The following is a 21,852-nucleotide window of genomic DNA, read 5'->3' as shown; positions in this document are numbered from 1 at the left end:
TAAATCTAGACACTACCACAAACGAAAGAATCAAATTCACATTTCCATTATTGCTAGAAACATACAAACATCAAGTTTTCATAAATGCCATTGGAAGGAGATATAAAATAAAGTAAAACAAACTTTTATTTATTTATAAAATGCGGAAAAAACTTTTCCTTACAATGCAAATTTAAATGAAAAATATGCTATTACATGTTTCCTAGCAATCTATCATAACTCCTAAGAGTAACTCAAGAATCCGATCTTCAATCAAGCGGTAGAAATCCATCTTCGCGGTCAGATTCAACATACTATTTCTTTAAGTTTCCTTCACTTTTCCTTTGATTCTTAAAACATCAACATGTGACCCAGTCACATCATGTAATAAGAATATCATAATAGAAGCTTAACAGAGTTAGATAGTGGACTTACCGGAAACATAATTAAACTTTCTGACTTGACCTTCTCTCAGATCTTTTAGGTAGTTACGGCCGCTTTGCAACCAATGCCCCTTCCTTTTTGGAAATAGAACCATATGGACCCTTTGGGAATGGTACATGGGACAATCGCAGACTTGCCTTTCTCTTTACCATTTGGTCAACCAAGTTGACTATGGTCAATCCCTTTCCTTGGGAAGAGAAGGCTTTTCCAGATATCCAATGTTTCCATTGTTAATGTCCATTGAAGTCTGGGAATTTGATCTTATTAATAAAATTTGCTCTACCAGTGCTTCAAATCATTGCTGATTCAGCAGCACCAAGCAAATAGATATCATTAAGGGCCATGTCATAGTCTTCTACATAGTAGTCCCAGAGGTAACTCACTATGTGACTTAGAAAGTGATTGAACAACCAATTTTCTTAAGACTTTGACACCCAACTCTCCCAACTTGTCAATATGTGACTTCATCTCCAAGATGCGATCACACATAGACCTTGCTTGCCAACAGGGCTTGAGTGACCTTGAACTTGTGGGTTAGGGAGGATAATTAGAGGGGGTGGAGGAAGTGAATTTCCAAGAGATTTTGGAAGATCATAGATGTCTGAACTATACATCTTTTGGGAGATATTCAAGATAGTTGATTTAAAGTCCTTAATATAACACCCAATATGAAATATTAAGGCTAGGACCCAACACAATACTTTTATAACTTGGAAGAGGGATGCCGTAATCCAAGCTATAAAATATTTGAAGGTAGGCGAATGACGATTCACAAATTTCCACCATGAAAATGAAATGATTTAATTAGGTTTTACTTGGGTTTGAAACTCCTAAAACTTTTGAGATTCATTGAACTGTTCAATGGCATCTTTCAATCTCGAGTGTGCCCTTCAGGTTTTGTGACTGGGATGCCGTGGATCACAAAACAAGGTGTGAAGTAACCCTGCAAATTACTTGGTATCCTAAATATTTACCCCCTCAATTGATGTGCCTGTTAACCACACGCGCTCCACCGATGCTATGATAAATATTAAGTTACCCTTTGCTTACCTTGTTAAATCAAGCTAGTGTGTCGGTTAACCACACACGCTCCACTAACCGACTTAAGCAAAGTGCAAAGTGTAATTTCATGGATTAGCACCTTATTCACATTTTCCCAAAGTAACTTAGATTGGGAATTATAAAAAATATTTATTTACTTTATATTTATCATTAATACTTTTAATGAAGGGAGAATTGTAGTCCTTGTCCTATCCGTTCGGCTAACGACCCTACACCAGTCAAGGAAGTGGTGGCTGAGAGTGGACACCCATTAAACTGTCATTTTATAGGCAGTAACCTTATAACCCCCTTATAGACCGACTTCGTAAATGAGGCCTACTAATGGTAAGACGACTTGCTCTTATACATACATACATACATATATATATATATATATATATATATATATATATATATATATAAACTTATAATATTATAAAGTATAAGGGTTGAATTTTAACTTTTAAAATTCTAAGGGCTTAACTTGGAATTAAAGTATTTATAAGGGAAAACTTTTCAAATTCCAAAACTTGAGGGCAAGTTTTGAAACTATTCAAAACTATTCAATTTCCATAACTTATGTGTTTAAAGTAGTTTTAATCCAAAAACTCTTCAAGTTCCATAACTTGAGTACAAGTTATGGAAGACTTTAAACTATTAAAAGAATGTGACTTTTCTTTATTCATAACCTATGGATATATTTATGAGTTTTATGAATCTTAAATGTGACTTTTCATATAACTTGAGGACAAGTTACAAAAACACATTTTAGAACCAACTCTTAGATTAATTTGGATTGAAAACAACAATTTCACATAATTTTTCTATTAATCTATGCAACTCATAAGAACAAGATAATTCAAATCAAACTTTTTCATGTAATTAGCCTAATCCTTAAACTAATACAAAACATGAATCTATTGACAATTATCTTTGAAATTGGATTAGAATGAACATTACCACATCAAAAACATGTTTATAGGTTCAAAAACAGCTTAGGGTAATGATTCTAGTCCAATTCCAGCCTTAAAAGTCAAAAATATGTTGTCTAGGGGTCCTACTTGTCGAGTGTATGAACCTACTCGACGAGTAGGATGAGTTTCTTCATGGACTCGGCGAGTTCATCAGCGGACTCGGTGAGTCCAGTGCCCAAACAGCCCGAAAATCGATTTTTTTCAGCATTTTTCAACACTTTGCATCAAGTATAATTGAAAACAAGCCTAGGTTCTGATACCACTGTTAGATTTTGAGTATTCTAACACTCCTAAGTGTATATGCAACCCTAAATACCTTGGACCTATGTTTTCTCTATTATACATGCAAATATGAATATTCCAAGGTATTACCCTATCTAGCATACAACCTTTTGATGCTTGGGTAATATAACAAGTTAGAATACATACCTCTTGATGTAGCTTGACTCCATGATGCTCGAGAGCCTAGTTCCCCAAGTGTGACACCTCAAATGGTTCACACAATATCATCAACACTTGGAATAACCATGAGAAGAAGACACTTCATGTTGAAATCGGCTAGCCCTCATATATGTCTTACTAGTGCCAATTTCTTGAGCTAAAGGGGTTCTTATATAGTGTGCACATTAGGGTTACACCATGTAACCCATGACTTTACCCATTCCTTATGCTCCATGGGTTTTAACCTCCATGGAGTATCAATGGGTCACCACATGGGTTAAACCCAACATAAGGAATCATGGATCATAAACCCACATACATAAGAATGAATGATTTACACAATCAATCCCCATATATTTAATTAGTCTCTTTTGATCACTAAATTAAGTCGAAATTAATTCTGATCAATACTAATTAAATACCATGATTTCATAGTAATATATTAGAACTTATAACATATTAATGTGTCACAAATGTCTTCTTCTCACAAACGCTCTATCCAAATGTTCCGATGCCATGCAACCCAAATGGATCATGCCGAGTCGGGTCAAGTACATACCAATTATAGTTATGGACTTAGACACTAATCCAACATAATCGACCATTTCAAAACACACACAGAGTCGAGAACGCACTCGACTGAACACCCAAACTGAACTCAATTCATGACTGAAACCCCAACCTATGTTCCCCTAATTTCTGTAATCGAGCACCAAGAAAACGTGATTCACAAGCTGGGAAGTTTTACCGAACTCTCAACTCACACAATCCTCAAACCGAACAGCCACTTAGGCTGCCCACTTTCTTGAAGGGATTGAGAAACTCATCCTAGTTTCATAATTGCTCCTGTTCTTGAATACCTAAATGATTCTCCCCCACTTTGAATCAACTAAATTCCCAAAGCACACGAGAATTGAAGGAATCCCAATCCCTCTTACCTTACAACGATCGACCCAATGAAAACTAGCACTTACCAAATAGTGCTCCATCACCAGCCAATCCCCAAAGACCACACAACTTCTAAAGACCAGATGAACACCTCCTGAATCCCAATGAAACTGATAGACCTTGATGCTTGAAATGATACCACACTCAAATCCTGAAGACCAAAAGACAGATGCTCTAATCATTACCTCAGCAACGAGCCACTTCGCTTGGCGCTTTCATCAACCAATCAATAACGATTACTAAAACAACTGAATTCCGATGATGCTGAATAACTATCCTGCGGAACCCTATCCGCAGACCTTCCACATAATACCCCTGAACCGATATCGACCATAAACTAAGATAATACTGAACACTCCCAACCCGCAAATAGGAAAATGACCTTTCGTTAATCACTAACAATTCACAGCATACAAATGGAATATGTCATCACTTGAAGATATAACTTGAACACAAGCTGGGAAACAAACCCAGAGATACACTTACCTCAACCATTGGAACGAAAAAATCCATTGTGCAGTTTCCAACAAGTGTTGCGCTGAATCCGACCCTACTGCCTTCTCAAAAGGTGATCCAAAGTCTTGGGTCTCTTCCCGGGACCCTCCAATATATGCACATGATCTGGTCCCCTCTTCCTAATGTGCTCTAAATCAATCTCCCGCTCTCGGGCTCTATAAATCATATCATTCAGGGTCTCGCACCCTGAGACACTCACTAGCTCAATCGTCCACGGCTGAACTACAGTAACTGAAGCAACCTCTGACCTAAACCGGGCTACAAAATACTCCCAAAACATAGTATCTAATATCGAAATCGCAATAGATCATCACCAGAGCCAGGACCAAACCCTGGTCCTTTCCTATGTGTTCTCATCCTTATCTTGCAAAGCAGCTATCCCCACGATCAGAGCACAACCAAGAATTCTCCTTTCCATAAGCTTCTAAGATTCTCCAACACTTTCACTGATTCGAGTATGGATCCTGTTCTTTTAGTAGTATGGGCCCAATACTACCTTTCACACCTATCCATACTCTCCTCAGCAATCCTCCCAAATCCTCTAAGTCACCTACTCCACCGATGCACCAAATATCCGCTAAACAGTAGCATGATACCCACCGAAGCAACCCCTAGGCTCCACCTAGGTTGCCAACCTCACCGAACTGCCCCACTAAATTCACTGGAGCATATCCTTGGATTTCCTAGGTTTCCCACCTCTCCCTTCCATAAACTTCTGAAGAACTCCTCATGATGCCAGCCTCCCACATCTTGAATATCGTCATATTCACTCAGTAGCTGACTCCCATCATTCATAAGTTCCATAAAGTACAAAGCAAGCAACATTCGTGCAGTAGCACTCCGATCCAAAGAACTATCATAGAACATTCAGCCCACATACCACAACTCATGCTATCCACATCCCCCTCACTTCTGGTTGCCTTATGCATGCAAATTATACACATAATAGGATCTAATAGACTGTCAAATAATAGACTCTACCCTAGGACCACAACCAGACAAGGAGTATGAAATAAGGTCAAATCATTTATTCTAAGGCTATAAGATCCTAACCGTATACAATTTTCAAAGCATACACTTAGCAGTTACCAATACCAATAGTCATTCTCATTCCGACATAGCATCCAGTATTTCCAAGGCTACAAGCATCACATATCAGGCCAATCTATCGCTGACTACTCAGCACTAACATGCAAGTCTACCATCTCATGCAACATATAAAGGCATCTCTCCTAGCCCTAACTATCATGCGATTCACAGATTCATAAATCAAGTTATAACAGATAACATATATGGGTATTCTAGGGAAAACTTACTTGAGCTTGGCCGATTGCATGCACCATACCCTTTCCTGTCTTATAAAAATCTTTCCTTGGAAACATTTTTCCTTTGAAAACTTTATAAACCGTCAGTTTGAGTTCAGACACACCCGAAAGTATGTCCCAATCCCTCAAACCAAGGCTATGATACCAACTTGTAACAACCCAAAAATCAAGGGTAAAAATTTCATTTTTCATTATAGTCAAACACAATTGTAACTTAATCCAACCTGTTCAATAATTTCCTTAGTCCATAAACCTGTTCCCAATTGGCCCACGAAGGCCCACAACAACTTAGTACAATAAATGGCCCAAAAAGAACCCAAACCCAATTAGGGTTTTTTTTGCATAAAATGACGATTAGGGTTTTTTGTTCTTACTTAACCCATTAAGGACTTAAGTCATTAATTTCATCACCCTACTAGGCCAAACATAAAATGTAAGCGGGAATAAGTCATAACATCAATCCAATGGTCCAAAACGTGGGTCCTGGTAATTCCAAACTAACATATCAAAAATTAGGGTTTTCTAGACCCTAATTAGGGTTTCCAACCCAATCGTGTGCCAATTAGTCCGTTGGTTAAGTTCTTAGGTCAATTTGTGTTAAATAAGTCGGGCAGCACACACTACCACCTCAGGTAATGGTGGTCAATGGCGGCAGCCACCACCTTGTGGTGGTGGTGGTTATGATTTTAGACCAAAACATGTCCAAGCAACTCAATTAACAATCCAATCACATATAAATGCACGCCACCCAACACGGCGGTTGGCGGCGGCAGAAGGCAGCATCTACCACCTCACGATGGTGGTGGTGGGGTTTTCCTTGATTAAACCGGCAAAAGCAATACATTTTACAACATATTATCCAAAAAGAACACACACAATAACATACACACACAACCATCCTTGTGGTGGCAGGCGGTAGTCGAAGTTGATAGCTACCACCCACGGTGGTGGTGGTGGGTTTCTTTGGTTTTCCGACCAAACCATCACACACTCTCGACATATACAACTGACAACAACATCATACATGCCTACGTATGCTAATACGAGCTAAACCAGCCACCTGGTGGCTTGCAACGGTCGGAAAACATCGGTTAAGGTGAATAGCCGCATGGCGGCGACGACAACGATGTGCATTTTTCGAGGCACGACGATAGAAGATTAGATAAGAGAGGGTGTGTGCGACCCAACCACAAACCACAATAGCCTCCACGGTCATCAGTATCCAATCTCCACAAATGGATCAACGACGAGATGATGATTGTTCTTCTTCGTCGACAACAGAATGACGACGGTGGATGTTCCGGTGCTTCTTCGGTGGCGACAAGGAGTGGTGGCTGGAGGGTTGGAGGTATAAGGTGGTGGCGGCCGATGTTATTAGAAGTAGGGTTAGGGTTATGAAGGATAAGGTGACAGATATATACCCCCATCCAAAATCAACACTTCATCCATATTAACATTTTCAGCCCCTCCTCCTATTTTTTCTTTCAAATTAAATCCATATTTAACCAAATATCCCCTCCTATACAAAATATTTTCAACCTAAGTCCATATATTACCATTCAACCCTCAACATTCCAAAATCCTTTCAATTTAAGTCCAATATTTACCAAATAAGCCCATTCGATTATTCTTTAGCCACATGCTCGAATATTCTTTACACCACGAACCCCAAGATCACTCTTTAGACCTCCAAAACAAATTATAATGCCAACTACACACTTTTTCATTAAAACTCTTTTATTTAAATTTTATTTATCAAAATAAAATAATGCTTAAATTGCATTCTCGAACTTTAGGGTTTGTCTTCGAAACGAGGTGTTATGGTATGAAGCATTATTCGTTATATGAAGAAAGAAAACCGATTCACACTATGCTAATTTTTCATATTTCACATTAGATTTTCTCTGGTTTTGTTCTTAAATCGTGTTTTCTGACATTGAAAGGGAAAGTTGTTTATGGTATTCTCTTTGTATAGAAAGATTTTCTCCTTTTGCAATGGGAATTGGAAGCTGTGACATCCCCATTTTCACGGCCAGAAAAGACCGATGTTGTTTATGCTTTATAAAAATCAGAGTACTTCATTTTATAAAAATGTTGCGGAATTTGTTCCCAGAAAAACATGGTAAATACGTTATTAAAACATTTTCGAAGAAACGTATTTATTTCATTTTAAAACGTTTGGGATGTCATCGTTAATACAGAAACATAAGCATAAACAAAACTTACAATTATTTACACTAGTGATCTACATCTCTTTAAATCTCTCAGTGTAATGTCACTTCATATCAACACCTGTGATATAAATAAACTGAGTGGATCAGGTTGGGAAACCTGGTGAGTACATAGGGTTTTCAACCCACAATAATATAATTATTATGTTTAAACAATCAAATAATCAACCCAATTACCCATCCCCATTATCTTCTTTATTCTTAAGGATCTACCCTAAGAATCAGCTATTTCTCATTCATTCATTCCTAAGGATCATCCTAAGGAAACAACATGAAGTCCATTGTTGCCAATGACACTTTGGTCAAGCGCAGCTGCTAATCTTGTCACTTAGGCACAGCTGCCAGAATTGGGACATTTCCTATGAGGCGCTTCTGCCGGTATTGACCTTTTAACGCTACTGTCATGGTCATAAGGCTCCCTATTAGGCGCAACTGCCGATACTATCCTTAGAGCGCAGCTGCTAGGACGTTTACCGTAGATCTAAATCATCTACGGGTTGTGGCACAGCTGCCAGTGCTCATCTATAGGGTACTAGGTCCACTGCTGCCAATGTATACCTATAGGGAACTAGGTCCGTACTACTAATGTTCCTCTATTTCAGCTTTTATCCATCATCATTCATCTACCCATGTTTTACCCAACATATTTTGTAGATATAAAATACTTTATACAATTTACATCATTTAAAACATGTATAAAAATCTTTCACCAGCATAGACAACAAGTATTCAGACAATATGCACACATAACACGTAATTTATATTAAAATACTTCATATCTATGTGTAAGATGAAAGAGACCATGCACTCACTTGAGAAGGTGGTGACTCGGTACTCGGACAGCGCTTCGTTTACTTTAAAATAATTTCCTTCGACGAAACCTAGTATTATTACCACTAGATTTTAGTCTAATATTTACCGTGACTAATTATTAGTCTTATTATTATTATTATATAAGCGTTTAAACAATACTTTCCAACCACTATGTACAGACAGGGGCCAGACATAAAACACCGGAGGGCAGGACCATTTTGGCATATAGCACTTCTGAAATCCAACAACCCTATGCGGCCCTTTAAACCAGATTCCCCGTACCGCGAGTAGTTAAAAAGATATTATAACGACACTTATATAAGTCATAATAATAGCTCAAATATTTATTATAAATTTATAATAACAATACTAATTTTAAATATAAACTATATTTAAAATAGGGTAAGCATAACTTACTTACAAGGGGATTTTAGCTAGGAGTCGGGCTCTGCAGGGGCAGAACTTCGTCGCTGAATCTTTCTAAGAAAGATTCGTGCAGCGCTTCAGCGCTCACCTTACTATACTAAAACTACAGAAAGAGAAGTCGAATCACGAGGGACCGAAATGCTCGGGGGATAAGGAGAGAAAGACTCTTGAATCAAGAGAATGGTGCAAGAAATATGAGAGCCCAAGCCTCTTATTTATAGTAATTGAATTTACAAAAACTACCCTCCATAATTACTTAATGACCTTATAGTTATATAAACAACTAAACACCCCTTTATAATACTATTTTAAATAGATTTAATGATATTTGCACTAAACTAATGTCGAAAGAACTCAACATTAGTCTTATAATGACCGCATCGTCGATACCTTTCTAATGATATATACATATGTATATATATGTGTACGTATATATGATTTATACTTTATTTTAATACGTAAATATGCTATTATAATTTGTAACTCGTTCATACGAACTCCGTTTTTGACGTTATTTATATCCACGCATTGGTATTTACGAGTACTACAACTTTCATTTAGATCCCGTCGGCTAAAAATCGACCGATCTAAAATTCAGATTTCGGGCTGTGCACTGCTATGCTAATCTTAGAAAAAATCATAACTTCCTCATACGAAGTCAGATTTGGGCGTTCTTTTTATCGATGTTCTTAGTTTAACATATTCTATGACTTTCGTTTAGATCGCTAAGGCTAAATCTCGCTCTATCGTAAATTCACTATTTACGCTTCTCGGTATCGTGCCGGTTCCGTCGCGAAACTTCAACGGGTCATAACTTCTTCGTTATAACTCGGTTTTCGGCGTTCTTTATATGTACGAAAACCTTGTAACATACTCTACAACTTGATTAAGATTATTTATTCTAAATAATCTTTTGTCGAAAAGTCGTTTTCGATCCCTATTGCCTCTAATTTGACTAGCCCAGATTTGCGGGCGTTACAATTATCTCCCCCTTAGGATGATTACGTCCCGGAATCATCAACGAAACAGGGTCGTATAATGACTCCATACGTCATCTCTTCATCCTAGGTAATAATTATAACTTCTACATTCCTTCGATTCTATCTCTTAAACTCATTGACTGTAAGAGTACTCGATCGTGCACCTGCTCTCTACCTCAGGTTAGACTCCAAATTATGATCTTCAAGTCACAATCTCGATCCTTGCTGGATACGGACTTGAGATAAGTTCTTTTATTACTACTATAGATCGATGTGTCATATTCTAATGACCTATCATCGTATGTTGCAACACTTAGACTTAGGTCTCTTAGAGTTAAATTCTAAAACAGACTATGCCTTCCTTCATGTTCTAATGTGATATAATCACACTTTAACATTAGGCATTTCTAGCCACCAACTTCTTTAACAACGAGTGCGATACTTCTATTGATCGCTTTGATTTCAACCGTTTGGTTTAAGTCGGACGCTACATCAAACTTGGTCCTCTGAGCCACACAACATACTCATCGTAGTCGGACTCGATTCGATATGACCACTAGGGTCGGAATATCAACAATCTTCTTAGTCATTACCGAAACGATGGTAACAACACACTTGAATAAAACGAAATCAATTACTAGCTTCTTGGTAACCTTGTGACTTTCCCTGATCCAAGTGTGAGTCCTGTGCTTCCGGTAGTATAGGCCTCTACTACCATTCACACCTACTCATACTCGTCTCAGGTATTGTCCCACAGTTTTCCAAGTCACCACACAAGAAAATCATATAACAGCTTAACACATCAGATATCAAAACGAAGGTTTTTATTATTCCTTGAAACTATTACATAGGTGTTCAAGTTCACCCTAGAATATGCCTCTAACAGGCTACATCATACGATTCTATGGCTACCTCATAACTCGATCTTTGGATGTCAAGTTGTCACTCCTGAATCCTCGCATTGTCATCTGCTTCGTCAAGGATCATTTGAAATGCTCTCGCCTTTGGCTTTGGCGGCACATTTGGCTTTGTAGCCCCCTCTCTCTTTGGGCAATCTTGCTTGAAGTGTCCTTCCTCATTACATTCGTAACACACCCTTTTATTGAATTTACACTCGTTGGCATAATGACCATGCTTCCCACACTTGAAACAAGTTACTTCCTCACTGCATTTTCCAGAGTGTTTCTTTTTGCACTTCTCGCACCATCTTTCTTCACTCCCTCCTCCTCTAAACTTCCTGGTACTTGATTTGCTTCTCTCATCGGGCTTCGCAGACCCCTCAAACTTCCTCTTTTCGCCAACCTCGGTCTTGTTGGCGGCTCTTCCCTTGATCATCTCCTCAACCGACTTGGCAGCCCAGATAGCTGCCTCCAAAGTAGGTGCCTGACGCACTGCATATTCCCATGGAAGTCCTTTTGCGTACTTGTCAATTTTTGTCAGCTCATCCGGAACAAGACGTAAGGCGAACTCCATCTTCTCTGTGAAGTTGTTGGTGTATTCATCAATAGACATGCTTCCTTTCTTTAAGGTAAGGAAGTGGTTTTCTAGCTCGAGCAGATTTTGGGCTGAGCAGTACCTACGTTTGAAATGCACCAAAAATTCTGCCCATGTCAGTTGCAGGGGCTCATTGGGGCTCAGCGTCTTTCCCAAGGTATTCCACCATCGTACAGCGCCTCCTCGAAACTGACGCACTGCAAACGTGGTCTGTTGTTTTCCCTTGCAACCGCACGTCATGAAAGCTAATTCCATCTCCGAGATCCAATCCATGACCCCGATCGGATCCTCCTTTCCAGTGAAAGTCGATGGCTTGCAAGTCAGAAAATCCTTGTACTTGCATCCATTCTTCTCGACTTCGTCATCTTGGTTGTTTTGTCGAACTATTGGTGGGTTGACTTGACCAACAGTCCCACTGTAGTTTCCTTCCTCAGTCTGCCCTTCGTTCAACTTGGGCTGTTCGATCTGAATAGTCGCTTCCTCTCGATTTTGCTGGAGCAAACGTCTGGTTTCCTCCATTTGACGATCCAACATTGCTTGGATCATCGCTTGCACTCCTGCCATCGTTATTGGCTCAGCAGCGGCTACCACAACCGGTATTTGCTCAATCGCTGGGGGTTGATCTCGGTTCCCATTTGCATTCACGTTTCCGCTACGGGTTCTTGCCATCTTGATCTATACGCCGAATAAGGTGAATCTAGACCTTTACTTAGGATTGACGTTTAAATCATTCTTATCACTCCGAAACGTTTATATGCTAGTTCTAATATCGTAGTTAAACGCTTAGAATCCTAAACACATAAGGTTTCCAGATTCGGTCGGCAACAAACCATAGATCCGAACGAATAACAGCATATCAGGCACAAGCATTTAGCACATAAAAGCATTTTAGGCACAATTCCTAAAATAAGCTAGTGCTCACACCTCACAATCATCGCTTAGCATTCTAAGTTTAAGTCTAGAAATAAATCCATATTCCTAGTTCGCTTAAACTAATGCTCTGATACCAACTGTGACATCCCCATTTTCACGCCAGAAAAGACCGATGTTGTTTATGCTTTATAAAAATCAAAGTACTTCATTTTATAAAAATGTTGCGGAATTTGTTCCCAGAAAAACATGGTAAATACGTTATTAAAACATTTTCGAAGAAACGTATTTATTTCATTTTAAAACGTTTGGGATGTCATCGTTAATACAGAAACATAAGCATAAACAAAACTTACAATTATTTACACTAGTGATCTACATCTCTTTAAATCTCTCAGTGTAATGTCACTTCATATCAACACCTGTGATATAAATAAACTGAGTGGATCAGGTTGGGAAACCTGGTGAGTACATAGGGTTTTCAACCCACAATAATATAATTATTATGTTTAAACAATCAAATAATCAACCCAATTACCCATCCCCATTATCTTCTTTATTCTTAAGGATCTACCCTAAGAATCAGCTATTTCTCATTCATTCATTCCTAAGGATCATCCTAAGGAAACAACATGAAGTCCATTGTTGCCAATGACACTTTGGTCAAGCGCAGCTGCTAATCTTGTCACTTAGGCACAGCTGCCAGAATTGGGACATTTCCTATGAGGCGCTTCTGCCGGTATTGACCTTTTAACGCTACTGTCATGGTCATAAGGCTCCCTATTAGGCGCAACTGCCGATACTATCCTTAGAGCGCAGCTGCTAGGACGTTTACCGTAGATCTAAATCATCTACGGGTTGTGGCACAGCTGCCAGTGCTCATCTATAGGGTACTAGGTCCACTGCTGCCAATGTATACCTATAGGGAACTAGGTCCGTACTACTAATGTTCCTCTATTTCAGCTTTTATCCATCATCATTCATCTACCCATGTTTTACCCAACATATTTTGTAGATATAAAATACTTTATACAATTTACATCATTTAAAACATGTATAAAAATCTTTCACCAGCATAGACAACAAGTATTCAGACAATATGCACACATAACACGTAATTTATATTAAAATACTTCATATCTATGTGTAAGATGAAAGAGACCATGCACTCACTTGAGAAGGTGGTGACTCGGTACTCGGACAGCGCTTCGTTTACTTTAAAATAATTTCCTTCGACGAAACCTAGTATTATTACCACTAGATTTTAGTCTAATATTTACCGTGACTAATTATTAGTCTTATTATTATTATTATATAAGCGTTTAAACAATACTTTCCAACCACTATGTACAGACAGGGGCCAGACATAAAACACCGGAGGGCAGGACCATTTTGGCATATAGCACTTCTGAAATCCAACAACCCTATGCGGCCCTTTAAACCAGATTCCCCGTACCGCGAGTAGTTAAAAAGATATTATAACGACACTTATATAAGTCATAATAATAGCTCAAATATTTATTATAAATTTATAATAACAATACTAATTTTAAATATAAACTATATTTAAAATAGGGTAAGCATAACTTACTTACAAGGGGATTTTAGCTAGGAGTCGGGCTCTGCAGGGGCAGAACTTCGTCGCTGAATCTTTCTAAGAAAGATTCGTGCAGCGCTTCAGCGCTCACCTTACTATACTAAAACTACAGAAAGAGAAGTCGAATCACGAGGGACCGAAATGCTCGGGGGATAAGGAGAGAAAGACTCTTGAATCAAGAGAATGGTGCAAGAAATATGAGAGCCCAAGCCTCTTATTTATAGTAATTGAATTTACAAAAACTACCCTCCATAATTACTTAATGACCTTATAGTTATATAAACAACTAAACACCCCTTTATAATACTATTTTAAATAGATTTAATGATATTTGCACTAAACTAATGTCGAAAGAACTCAACATTAGTCTTATAATGACCGCATCGTCGATACCTTTCTAATGATATATACATATGTATATATATGTGTACGTATATATGATTTATACTTTATTTTAATACGTAAATATGCTATTATAATTTGTAACTCGTTCATACGAACTCCGTTTTTGACGTTATTTATATCCACGCGTTGGTATTTACGAGTACTACAACTTTCATTTAGATCCCGTCGGCTAAAAATCGACCGATCTAAAATTCAGATTTCGGGCTGTGCACTGCTATGCTAAATCTTAGAAAAAATCATAACTTCCTCATACGAAGTCAGATTTGGGCGTTCTTTTTATCGATGTTCTTAGTTTAACATATTCTATGACTTTCGTTTAGATCGCTAAGGCTAAATCTCGCTCTATCGTAAATTCACTATTTACGCTTCTCGGTATCGTGCCGGTTCCGTCGCGAAACTTCAACGGGTCATAACTTCTTCGTTATAACTCGGTTTTCGGCGTTCTTTATATGTACGAAAACCTTGTAACATACTCTACAACTTGATTAAGATTATTTATTCTAAATAATCTTTTGTCGAAAAGTCGTTTTCGACCCCTATTGCCTCTAATTTGACTAGCCCAGATTTGCGGGCGTTACAGAAGCACCCGGTTCTTGACTGATGGTGGGTTGACACACTTACCAGACATTAAAGATGGTGATATCAAGGTCGCCATCAAGAAGCTTATGGCTGTAAACTGGGCTGAACTTCCAGACAGTGTTGTCAACAAAGCAAATCGAGCATTATCTAAGAACACTAAAGACAAGGTTGGCCAAGAGGAATTAGCAAACCTTCTACATTATGCAGAGGCAGTTGTTGAGTTTATTCGCTTCCTTGTGACTTGGAAAATGGAAATTGATGACAGTGTTGGACTGAGTGGCGAGGTAACATTGACTTCATGGAACCTTTATATCATTATTTGTCTTTTTTTCATGAATTTTTGTTTGATTGGTGAAATTATGTTGCAGGATGTGAAACCTTTATTAAGTGATGTTGCTAATGCTTTAACTGTAGCCTTTGAACGCTACTATGTGTAGCATCCCAAAAACTTCATAAAACTTAAACTTTTCAAAACAACCTTTTTTCAGCATAGTTTTCAAAACATTCACATTATCAGAGTTTCCCAGAAATCATAAGTCCAAAACGCAAGGATGTGTATGGTTACGCATTCACCTTGCCACAATCCACTAAAGTACCTGAAAACATAAACCAAATCTATAAGCACGGAGCTTAGTGAGTTTCCCCAAAATACCAACTCCTAAAAAGATAACATATACAAATAACTACATGCATACAGGGCCTTCAGTTTGACTGGAACACCCCACCGGTATACAGTCTATCTAGTACACCATAGAGCCTTCAGTCTGACTGGAACGCCCCACCGGCCTACAGTCTATCTGGTACGCTCACGGAACCTTTAGCATGAATGGTACGCCCCAATGGCCTTCAGTCTATCCGGGACGCCCTGTGTCTGTTGGCTTTCCGCACAAAGAACGTCCTCCTCAACCCAACCACACACACAAACCATGTCGACATATACATAACAAATAAGCATACATATAATGTACCAATATAAACATTACTGGGTTTGTTGACTCGTAGCACTAAGCAGTACAGTCTCAGCCCAACCTCACTACATCAATACATGCTACTGGAAAACATATAGCCAAAATAGATATCAAACAAATCTAACATATTACTAAGCATACCAACTTCCTATCTACCAGGATACCGATCTAACAAATCATAACAACATAGCAACATCCTATCTACCAGGATACCGATCTAACAGATCATAACAATACAATAACATGCATAACATGATATGAATCCAATGGGCCGACATTGGTGCCTACGACCCACATTTACAGTGAGGACAACTCACCTTGAATGTAGAAACTCTCTGAAAGAAAGTCCTTAGTTGCTGCCCTGCCGGCTTCCCGAGCTATCAATACCAATTAACACATCCAATCAGCAATTGGGTTCCATGTCGTAATCCATAATCCATACTTGGGGTAAAATGACCATTTTACCCCTGACCCAACATGCACCAAAATTGAAGCCCAAAACCAAAAGATCCACAAAGGTCCATTAATGGCCCAATTTTCCGAATTAGGCCCAACTCCATATGGGTCTTATCCTAAGCCCATATACAAATCAGGTTACCACAAATATCCCTTGAGACAACTTGGTCAAAGACATAAGTCAAAAGTCAAAGTCAACGGTCCAAGACGACCCATCTCGCCGAGTTTTCCTTCAACGCATAGAGTTTCACCATCAATCTGCATAAATTGGGAAAAACCAAGTTAACTCGCTGAGTTTACCCACCAACTCGTTGAGTTCCTCTATTCATCTGAAAATATCAGGGAAAACCAAGCCAACTCGTTGAGTTTATCCATAAACTCGTCGAGTTCGCTCAAAGTCCAACAACTTAATTCGTTAAGCACCTAATCCATAAAGTTATGGCCACAAAGCATAAATCTGACTTCCTTAAGCTTCAAATGAACTTAACACTTGACTTAATGCATGCATGACATCAAGATCATCCTAAAGTTTGCACCTTTAAGCTCAAGGGTAGCAAAAAAAACTCATATATGAAAGGATGAGCCTTTACACCAACTATCTTATCCATAAACTCAAAAAGGAGGCCAGAAACCCAATAAAACCCAATTAAGAAGATCTAAGCTATTAATCACTAAGTTCCAGACTTTTTACCTCAAACGATTGCCAAAAGTGTGATAGATTCTGGATCCTAAAGCTTCCCTCCAAGTTAAACTACTTTAAGCTCTTCTAAACCTTCACCAAGCACCAAAATCACACAAAAATCCCAACAAGAGGCTCACAACTCGATTTAGGGTTTCAGGAGGACAAAGAGGCTAATAAGGAGGTTGGAAATGAGGCTAACAACTGGGACTTAAGGTGTTTAAATAGGGTGCCAAACCCTCAAATTAGGGTTTCCTTCTGAGCGGTCAAATCGCTGCATTGATGCTCCTCAACTCGTCGAGTTGCCTCATTAAACTTCGCGGTCAAGCCAACTTCTACTCGCCGAGTTGAGGCTCATCAAATCGTCAAGTAGACCCATTAAATCCATGATTCTTCATTTTCAACTTGCTGAGTTGGCTCCTCCAACTCACCGAGTTCAACTTGAAATTGGCATAATTCCATAAGTAACCTTCTAGATTTCGGGTGTTCCAACTGTCCCCCACTTAAATTAGACTTCGTCCTCAAAATCGCTCCTTATAATACTCATAACAAAACAATCAACCTGATGATCACAAATGGAAATTCTACGCATAGAACAATCTTCTCGAAACAACTAAAACCCAAACGAAACTTCCATCCTGTAGACACAAATCAAACCTTTAATCCTTGCAAACCACCTCTACTTTTTTGAGACCTGAAATCTACAATGCCCCGATTTCCCGACTGACGGCCCATGCTGAAGCAACCTATTCCAATTATCAATGAAAAACAACCAATGATAACACTTCTAACTCTGATCATACAACGTCCTATCCAAGCCTACTGAAACCATACTCAAAATAGTTCTTCAATCCCGGTGAAGAACGAATCCTCAATCTTTTGAATAAAACCCAATCTTACCTCCCCTGAGATCTGAAACCTAAAGTCTCAACAGTTTAACTCCCTGTCAGACCTCCCCTACTGAACTGACACCAATCCAACCTCATAGGGTCTCGCACCAAAGAAAATGCTTCCAACCCCTGATCACATGCTGCTTCAAAGGGAAAAAAAGCCACTGACCATATATAGCAACAAAACACTTATACTCAACAGAAGGCTCAAATAATCCTTCGAGTAGAAGATTCATCCCTGCATCGGTTATACTCAGATGTGTAACGCCTCGATTCTCAGGTATTGAATTAATATAAGAATTTTCTTGTTTTCAAGGTCTACTCGACGAGTTGGTTGCCCTACTCGTTGAGTAGCAACGGGTTGGTCTACGAGTTTTAGTGACCTACTCGCCGAGTCCAGTAAGGGACTCGACGAGTAGGAGCTGGCAGATGAAACCCTAAATTTTGGGGTTTTGCACCCTATTTAATGATCACTTATCCCCCTTAGCCTCTCTTACTGCTCCCCTCGAATTCAGAAACCCTAATTTGTGTTGTCATGTATATTGGTGTGCTTTTTAGCTTGGAAGAGGGATTTTGGTGAGGAAAGGTTTGAAGACCAAGAAGCTTAGAACAAGGAACAACTGGGGATCTGAATTCTACCTCAGTTCATCACCATTTGGATGTATCAAGTCGTCACCTTGAGCCTCTTCTAGTTACACCCCCTTTCTATATTGAGTTTTGGGACCATTTTGGGCATTTGGTGTTGCATTTTGAGTAATGAACCAAGATTTGAATTTGCAACTTCAGATCTAGGATAATCTTGGCCTTTATCATCATAAAGTCTCAGTATTTAGCATGTTGGTGAAGCTCTTTTGCCCATAACCTCTTCTTTAGCTTGTTTTGGTTCATTACCACCTTGCATGCACGTAAGGTTTGCAACTTTACGTGATAAACATGCCCTGGGAAGTTGGATCTACAATGTGGAGCCTTAGCATGGATTAAAAAGCATCTATATGGATGAATGATTGAAGGGACTCAGCGAGTCATATGAAGATGGTGATTAACTCGACTAGTTCATGAACAACTCGGCGAGTCCGATGAAGATTGCCTTGGGCTCGGCGAGTCAGTCGGATGACTCAACGAGTCGACTAGGGTTTTCCCAACCTTTGGACACGTAAGAACTCGGCAAGTAACAGGGAAACTCGATGAGTTGAGGTCAACACGGTTTGTTGACTTTGATTGTGGACTTTGACTTTGACCAAGGGTTGACCAGCTGACCTCGGGGAGGGGCTATTTTGGTAATTTGGAAATTTATTGAAAAGGTCTTATGGTAACTGTAGGTGGTGGAGTTCGTGTTGGTGATTCGTGAGTTTGAGCCTATCACTTCAGTGCGACATCTGTGAGGTGAGTTATCCTCACTATACTCAAGGGTCTAAGGCACCAAGGTCGGCCCTTTGGATTGTTATCTTGTTATGTTATACTAGTATGATCTGTTAGATCAGTATCCTAGAGGACAGGATGATATTATGTGATACGAAGTATGACCTGTTAGTTCGGTATCCTAGAGGGTAGGATAATATTATGTGGTATGTGGTCTTGTCCGTTAGATCCATGGTTGTCTATAGACTGTTATGTGATTATCTCTTATATGTGCACATGGTTGTTTAGCTGTTGAGGCTTATCTGCTTTGTGCGAAAGCCAATAGACCTGAGCATTCCAACTTGTTGGTTGTGGGCCGTGAATATTCCATCCCGAGGATGACTGGAATTATAGCATGAGGGCATTCCAACTTATTGGTTGTGGGCCTGAGGTATTCCATCCCGAGGATGATTGGACCCATAGTATGTTGGCATTCCAATCGGATGGTTGAGGGCTTGGGGTATTCCATCCCGATGGTTGACTGGACCCATAGTATGTTGTTTATGAATATATGTGTATTGTTGTGGGTATGAGTATTTTGGGGGAACTCACTAAGCTTCTGGGCTTACAATTTCAATTTATTGTTTCAGGTACATCATGAGATCGCGGCAAGGCGAAGGCATGATCGTACAGCTCCTCATGATTTGTTTATGTTTCTGGTAAAACTCTGATATTAATTATTTTGAAAACAAACTTTGTAATGATGAATGGTTTTAAATGTTTCGAAAAAAAAGTTTTAATTTGGCATGAAATTTTGGGTGTTACAAGACGAAAGTTGTGCAACAGGGTCAAACCAATTACTCAGAGATTATTTAATCTTGCTACGAGTGACTTATCATTTCCTAATCTCCAAGATACTCTACACACATGTGGAATCCTATGTCACTAATACGACCCGAAACACTGATACTAGGAGCCTGAAACCTCCTTACTAGCCTAACCTTCATAATGACAGAACCATCCATTAGAATCTACCCCCAGTCCCAAACTGAGGTATACCAGTACCATGAAGAATGATCCTTGAAACACACTGATCGTGAATCTTATCCCAAAACCAAACCATATGAAGAACCCAAAATCTTAACACCCTTGACTCTATGTTATGCCATTACCGACCACTGCTTCAACGAGCAACTACGATCCAACCATGAACTTTTGCGATACATCCAACCCTTACCGACTCCAGTGTACTTCCACCAGGGCACCCACTCGATACAACCCCCAAGAACTTTACAACTTACAACTGCATAAGGAATTTACAACTTGATAATCACAAATTTAACAATCGCTTGCAAATAACTGAGATTATAACATACAACTTGCCGAGACTTTCTGATACCTTCCTGATACTCCACACTACCCTTACTGCTCCCTTTACTTAACCAACAAATTATTGACTCGTCCGATTCTCATCAACGTGTCACCCCGAAAACACTACAAGCAGAATAAATGAACTATTATGATCACTAGGCCCACAACCTATGACCAGAATTCTTCTGATAACACACAGACCTTGACGACACTCTCACAACGCCACTGAGCAACACATAACTGCTACCCAAGCAATCCCTACAAAAACAAAGTCGCACACGATCCATGAGAGGATGACGATTGCACTCTTGATCCAAATCGGAAGCTGAAACCCAAAAGAACCGTACACATAACTCGAGCCAAGAGCCCCAAAGCCATATTGCCCAACTCACACGGAAAACCCCCATACACATACTTAAGAGACCTAAAATCTTGTCCGAAGAGAAAACCCAACTCACACGGAAAACCCCCATACACATACTTAAGAGACCTAAAATCTTGTCCGAAGAGAAAAGAAACACCAGAGATAATCGATATGCTACCTTAATCAAAACAGAAAACATATCCACGATCGGTCAAAACAAAACCCCATACTGGACTTAACGGATTCCATCACTACCCTACTAGCTCGATAAAACCTCTAAGATGATCCTGAAGGCTACCAAAACCTGATTCTTGCTATGAATCAAGCTCCCACTCTACCATTGAGGTTGAACATACCTGAAGACCGAAGGAACATAGAATATACTGAACAGGAGGGTAGTTGACACATTCCTTGACCTTTAACTGGCACCACTTAAATCCCTCGAAGGATTCCCGTTCAAAACAAACTCAACAAAAAATGGTCTCGAATACCTTGACACCCAAACCAGAGAACCCACACCCACTCGGAGTTGATCATACTTGCTTCTAAAAAGGGTTCACTGACCAACATATGCCCATACAAATCTGAAAGCAAAAACCCAAGCAACGATCTGACAGAACCCTCAATGACTGACGTTCAACTTGAGAATTCCAATTCTCCCCCACTTAGAACTCGAACCACTGCTCACTGGTAGCAAAACCAAAACATAACCCAAGCAGCCCA

General features: G+C 39.3%; 1 pseudogene; it reads left to right on the top strand.

Moving 5' to 3' along the window:
- The first annotated feature begins 6,950 nt into the window (after positions 1 to 6,950).
- On the top strand, positions 6,951 to 15,500 carry LOC145090044 (succinate dehydrogenase subunit 5, mitochondrial pseudogene; annotated as a pseudogene).
- The last annotated feature ends 6,352 nt before the right edge of the window (positions 15,501 to 21,852 follow it).

Source organism: Lactuca serriola, chromosome 2 (assembly GCF_051521515.1).
Source record: "Lactuca serriola cultivar US96UC23 chromosome 2, Lser_US96UC23_V15, whole genome shotgun sequence".
Lineage (NCBI taxonomy): Eukaryota > Viridiplantae > Streptophyta > Magnoliopsida > Asterales > Asteraceae > Lactuca > Lactuca serriola.
This window is presented reverse-complemented; position numbering and strand designations above follow the sequence as displayed.